At 44.5% G+C, this 6,657-nt stretch overlaps 1 protein-coding gene across 3 annotated transcripts in view; it reads left to right on the forward strand.

The window, feature by feature from the left end:
* Positions 1-1,939, forward strand: part of SLC25A48 (solute carrier family 25 member 48) — a 12,371-nt gene extending 10,432 nt beyond the window's left edge. For all 3 annotated transcript variants that reach the window (XM_031055331.1, XM_031055333.1, XM_031055332.1), the window contains one exon: positions 111-1,939. The gene's annotated coding sequence lies outside the window, so the exon portion shown is untranslated. The remainder of the gene's footprint in view (positions 1-110) is intronic.
* Positions 1,940-6,657: the final 4,718 nt, after the last annotated feature.

Consider the following 6,657-nt stretch of genomic DNA (forward strand, 5'->3'; position numbering starts at 1 on the left):
ATATCTGATTAAAGAAACTCTTTTAGCAGCTAGATACTCAAGATTTTTCTTAGCCATCTTTGCTGTTTTCTGCAGTACTTCATAAATGTCCTTCTTTCTTATTTCAAAAGTGTTGCCAAGAAGACCAGAAAGTCTCCTGCCTTCCTGAGCCAGATCAGCAGTGTGGTGTTGGTGAGGGCTCAGCTGCCCTGAAGACTCCTATCCTGCACCTACAGCACCTGCTGTGGACATGTGGTCCATGGAGCACGCCGAAAATCACACCAGCTCAACCAAACCCAAAGACTATTTTATTAGCAAATCTTTCACTCTTGACTAAGAGCACCCTAGTAATTCTGGTGGTGGTGGTGGTGGGCTTCTTCACCAATGGCACTTTTATATTGAACCAGGAAGAGAACTTCCCTTTCCCAAGGGATGTACCCAAACCCAGCCCACCTCAAATCACCAAGGGAGCGTCTTTTGTACAACACAGTGTTACAACACTCATCTTCTTTGGTGAACAAGGAAAGGAGGAAAGGCAGTGGGTACACAGGTGCTTTTTCTGGTTCCCACCAAATCCTAGCTTGCTTTCAGGTTCAAAGAAGTGGGTGACTCCTCCCATACAAACACGTGTGCTCTACAACACAGTTTGGCACAATTAAACACATCATCATGAAAAATGCAAAGGCTTTAACAACTTCAGTCTGTTTTCCAAGGTACAAATTAAATTGGGAAACAGGAGGATGTTAAATTCAGAGACTAAGGTGCTTTATTTATACAGAAAACAATAAAACAAGTTTGCATTTCATACAGAAGGCTGCCTATTAATTTACACAGCTTGCTTGGTGCAGCCCTCCAGGGACTGGCATGAGGTATCTCATTAGACCCTCTGAGCTCCTTGACGTGACTTGCCAGCTGCCAAAACCTGCAGCCAAAACTTTGTAGCCATGAGCAGACCATCACAAAAGGAAGTCTCTTTAGGACACAGCATGCTTGAGACCTCCAGCTCTTTGCTGGAATCCCACTGAGACCACTGGGGCAGGCCCAGTCTCTCTTTGGTCTACCTCAGCATCTCAATTATTCCAAGATCATTTACATCATGATTTTTTCTCTTTATGCTGTTAAATATCCTTATGATTTATTTTCTAAGCATGGAGCTTTTGATGCCAAAGCCCAAGGAGAACTAGCTTTGCTGTGACAAGAGGACTCTGGTGGCACTGCCAGGAGAGGCCGGGGGGCTCACATGCAGAGGGACACATGACATGGGGAATAATCTAGGACAACACATCTGGAAATGTTCTAGAGGAACAGCTCTTCTCTGGAGAAGAGCTCTGGGGGAAAAGCCCAGTGATTGCAGTTTCAGCAGATGCCTTCAAAACAAGGTTTCTGAAGACAATGTGGAGCAGATGTCCAGCTTTCCTCCATAAAATGAGGAGAAAAAGAGAAACTCCTTCATCCTCTTCCTTGGATGAATGGGGCAATTGGTCACAACATTTGAAGATCACAGCAGGAAGTGCCTAAAACTTTGGGTCTGGAGCAGTACTTGGAAATGGGGTCACCTTCTTTGGGTTCCTCATCACTGGGGAGTAAAAACAAAACTGTGGGTGCTTCTAGAACTGGCCTTAAAATGGGGAAGAAACAGCTGGTGTTGCTTCGTCTCAAAAGGCTCACAGTGCCTTTGATCTTCTTTAGGATACTTGGAACAGTTTTTAATAAACAATATGGAAAAAACTGATGATCCTTCACACAACTATTTGTTGCTGGCTACGTTTAAGGATTCATCCTTTTCATGTTGCCTATTTACTGCATGTATGTAAAACATGTTTTTTAGATGGATAATATAATGTGTCCCCAGGGATAATACTTGGGCAGACTATTTTTTAATGCAAATAAATGGTGTGTTCATCTGCCTGCATGATGTAAAATGGATCATGAATGAATTAAACTGATGAGTTCCCAACAAGCTGTGTATCTGCATGATCCTGCCCTCATGGTGCCCAGGTTGCATCTGTTCAGTGCTCTCAGGGTGTAAAGCCCTGACACCCACATAGGAGTTTCACAGTGATATTTCATTCATCCAGTTAAACCAACTTTGAGATTGGAGCCCAGGATCTGCCTGGACAAAACTCTCATGTAGCACACACCTGCCAGAAGGAGCTGTCAGGGAGAGCCATGGGCAACTTGGTGTGGAAAGGGAGCAGAGGGCAGAAAGTTATTCTAACTTATATAAATACCTATGATATAAATATATATAACATAAATATAAAATCATGAAGACCCAGTGGAAGTGAATACAAAGCTTTGGCCACTTGATGGCATCCTCATCCCTGGCAGGGCATGTGTGGCTCACTGGAGCTGCCAAGAAACCCCTCTGTGTCTTGTCCATTCTGCTGCCCAGCCAGCACACATTCCCTTCCCCATGGGCAGCCCCACACTGCACAGCCTCTGGATGATTTTGGGGTGACCCTGCCCTGCCAAACGCTGCCCTGGTCTGGCAGCAGTGGAGGCAAGCCCTGGACACACTGGTTAATCAGTGCATCACACTGCCGTTAGCATTCACAAACCACAGAAAAGGCAAAGCAACTCTGGGCTAAGCATGAGGGTTTCAAGGGTGACAGCAGCACAGGCCACTGTGAAGGAGATTCAGCTGCCTCTGGGCCACTGTTATTGACCAAGGACACCTTAGGGTTGGGACAGCAGCTTTTGAGGCACAGCACTCTGTGGTACCCCTCGCTGTGACTGATCACACCCCTGGGAAGTGCTCAAGGCCAGGTTGGACAGGGCCCTGGTTTAGGGGAAGGTGTCCCTGCCCATGGTGAGTGGGCTGGAAGGAGATGAGCTTTAAGGTCCTTTCCAACTCAAACCCTTCTATGGGTCTATGATCCTTGATCCTGATAGATGTTTAGTTTGCTTTTGCAGTAAAAAGTGAGTGTTTGTGGCTGTGTCACCAGTGAAAGAGGTCCAGTGGTGCTGGGGTTGTGTGACACCACAAGGGGCCAGCCCTATGTCCCAAAGGTGAGGGATGGCAATTAAAATTTATACACACAGAGACTTGACAAGTCTGTGTCTTGTGAATAATCTTCTGTATGATATATCAAATGCATTAATTTTTGGAAATTAAATCACTATTACCCATGGATAGAAATTAGGATCTCCAAAGAATTTTTCAGGGACCTGGTGATGGGAGTTTAAAACAGCCTTTCCTGGCAGACAGACAGACACACAGCTGATTCACTGGGGCACTGATTACATATGTTGGCAATTTTGTCTCTGAAGAGACAAGAAAGAAAACCCTTGTGTCAACAGAATTCAGAATATGGACCCAGCTCCTTTGTCAGTGCTGTGTCTGTACTGACCTGCCATCAGTGGCATGTTCCCCACACATGGTGGAGTGGTAGGAGCCATCTGCTTTGTAGGTTGTTCAAGGTGTTTACAGAGCCCCTTATTTCTAAAATAAATGCAGTAAATCCTGAAATGGTCAAAAAATGAGAAGGGAGACCAGAAGAACCACGGATACATACTTCTATGTGTTTGTTGCCTGGATTATGAAAGCATATTCAGACCTGTCATCCCTCAAATAAGTCTGTAATTGCCCAACTTTCATGTCTCTGGTGGCATTCCAGCTCTTACAACAGCCTGTATTACTTAATGAGATGCAGGCTGTTTTTCACACTTTATAAACTATTCAGTGATAGGAAAGGAAAAAGTGGTAACGGCAGCTTATTTCCTTCAAAAAAACCAATCAAACAGGAACAAATGTCCCAGTGAAAATCCATTTTTCTAGAAAACAGCTCTGATCTGGATGAAGGCCTTCAGGGCTGGGAGAAGCCTTGTGATGTCTACAGGGCATAGAGTGGGAAGAGGCTTCCCAGCAGCTTTAGCATCTACTGAAACCCTGCCTGCAAAGGACTTTTCCAGCCTAAATGATTTCATGGTGGCTCCAGGCCAGGCTGTGATTTTCTCATGCCTCGGAGTCCCTGCCTGGTGTTTCCCCACCACAGGGGAAGGCAAGATCACAGTCCACATCTCAGTTTCTCTTTGCCTGAGATAGAGGAGTAGGTGACGTCTTTGCAGGCATTAAGATATATCTCTTTGGTTTATCTGAAGCTCTTTGTTTCGTCATAGAAGTTGTTATAGTAGAGATTCTTCTCCTAGGCGTGGCATCCATGTTAGCCAAGAAAGCCAATGCCTGTCTTGTACTTGCTAAGAAAAAAATTAAAGTGTAGAGCCAGAAAAATGATGAGATTCACAGAGACAAGTGGGAAGAAGTTCAAGTGCTAAATTGAATGTAAACTGGACAAGAAAAGCTTCCTCTCTCTAAAGCCATTTTCTTCCTGTATATGCTCCCTCAGTATTGCACAGACTGATCACTGCCAGCTTAGATAAGCACTATGTAGAGTATCCTTCCAGAGATAGGCTCCAAAAGGAATGAAGCCACGAAGTGAGGGGAAATTTAAGTAGTCATAATAATTTTCAAGGCATTTTTCCTAAACTGTAGATCCTGTGACAGCTCCAGAATCACACACAAGCGGAACAACGAACCTGTTAGGAGCCACTCATGCAGCAGAAGTGTATTTTTTAAGGGGTTTTAGAGGTCCCATGTCCAGTTTCACTGTAAGATATAAAGTGCTGGACACATCAAGAAATCCTTGCTTAGTAAGGGTGAAATTCCAAGGCTACTGGGTTGTACAACACCCAGTCTCTGAAGAGAATACAAAGGTCCTCTGAGTGATGGAGAAAGCAATGGATAACCTTGAGTCACAAGGAGAAAAAGTTAGAGAAACCAGAGCCTTGCAAGTGGGAAAAAACATGTTAAGGTGTTCTGCCACCAACACCTGCTGCATCAAACTGGCACCTGCATGGCCTCACCTCTGTGAAAGCACAAGGACTTAGCTCCTATCTTCATGGACTGCTCTATTCTCCCATGTTTCAAAACATTTTATCATTACTGTAGCCTACTTCACACACAGTATAGAGATACATGGTAGAGAAATCCTGCCAATTCTCATGGATAAGGGCCAGCTTGTTCTTACTTATGCAACCAGGTGGGAACCAATATCCGTCCCTGCTTCCCTGTCAAATTACTGTTGCTGTGTTTCCATCAGGCAGCCTGCAGGTGGATTTTCAACACTTCCAGCATGAAAAGAGAGCTGTGATGTGGGGCTGGCTGGTGAAGAGCTCCAACACAGCCATGGAATGAATGCCCTGTGCTGTGTGTCCTGCATGTTCAGCCTCCCTCTGCATGCTGTGCTGAGTGGGAAATCCAGCCCACAGGGTCATCACACAGTGGGACAAGCAAGGAAGGGTGAGTGGACTTCTGATGTGAGAGCCCTCAATGTTTCCCTTTCCTGGTATGAAAGGCCACAAAAGACACTGGAAGTGGACACTAGAAAAGTCTTAAAAACTGGTGACCTCTCTGAGCAATTCCTGCTGCCTTCTGCCTGCTTTTAGAGATGGTTGGTTGTGGGAAGCATTTTCAATATGCATGACACACATCATGGCTGGCCTGTTGCTGTCAGGGCTTTTTTCTTTTATGTGTCTTGGCTCTCACTAAATATCATTGCAACATGGAAATCTTGGCTGAACCCAGGCTCCCACCCCAGCTCTGGTGACTGTACTACTGCATGAAACGAGGACTTGCAGTCCTGAAGGTCTGTCCCATGTGCTCTCCCCTCTCACAGCTCCTGAGTGCCGCTAGTGCTTGTTACTAAGCTTAACTGGGTTCAAATTAATTAAAACTCTTCTGAAAGTAATGAGAGCTCCATTACCTACAGAAGCTAATGTGAGTCCTGAGGACATCCTGTGGTCCACCTGCTAGGGCAGAGCACAGCATGTGGCTCTCAGGGGGTGCACTACCCTCTTGGATTGGATTCAATCTGAAATGTTCATCAGGATTTGATGCCTTTCTGTTGTAAGTAATCTTGCTATTACTATGCTATGGTTTACCCTTTCACAAAGGGATTAGAATGCCCCTATTTTCCTTGATTTCTGCATTAGCATATGTCATATTTATCGAAGAGATAGGGAAAAAATACTCCAAGCCACTTTATCTCTGGAAAATGAAACTATGAATGATCTCTTCATTTGCGGTCTTTGCATCTCTTCTATCTTGATCAGTGCACACAGCAAACGTAAAACAAACTGCGTTGTTACCTGGGTGTTTTTCCTCTGCAGGGAATTGGTTTTTTCTACATTAGAAAACCCAAAATGTGTAGAGATTCTTAGAAACTCTACACTGGGATGCAAATTCTCTCATGAGAACTCATAAACTCTGGACGTTTATGCAAACCAGGTGAAAATACCAATCTGGAAATTGGATGTTGTGTGCAGTATTTTTGGCCATTCAATCTAGCACCAAAGTAAAGGCATTATAAGAAAATATATATCCCATAGTATTTACACATAAACCAAAAATGTTTAGGACATTAGAGTGTCCAAAGGAACCAGAACAAACTGCCTGTAAGATACCACAGAAATACATTGGAGAGTTTTATATATTCACCTTTTCCAAATAATCTGTCCATGGTTGGAATATTAATATCCCATCACGGGATATTGATGGTCTATTAAGATTCCAAGCTGATGGGCTGCCCTGGTGCTGGCAGTACCCGTGGTGATGGAGCTCTCTACCCCCTCCTTACCCTGCTCCTCCACTGCACCCTGTCCTCTGCTTCCCCCAGT

The sequence above is a fragment of the Geospiza fortis genome, unplaced genomic scaffold (genome assembly GCF_000277835.1).
Source record: "Geospiza fortis unplaced genomic scaffold, GeoFor_1.0 scaffold55, whole genome shotgun sequence".
NCBI lineage: Eukaryota > Metazoa > Chordata > Aves > Passeriformes > Thraupidae > Geospiza > Geospiza fortis.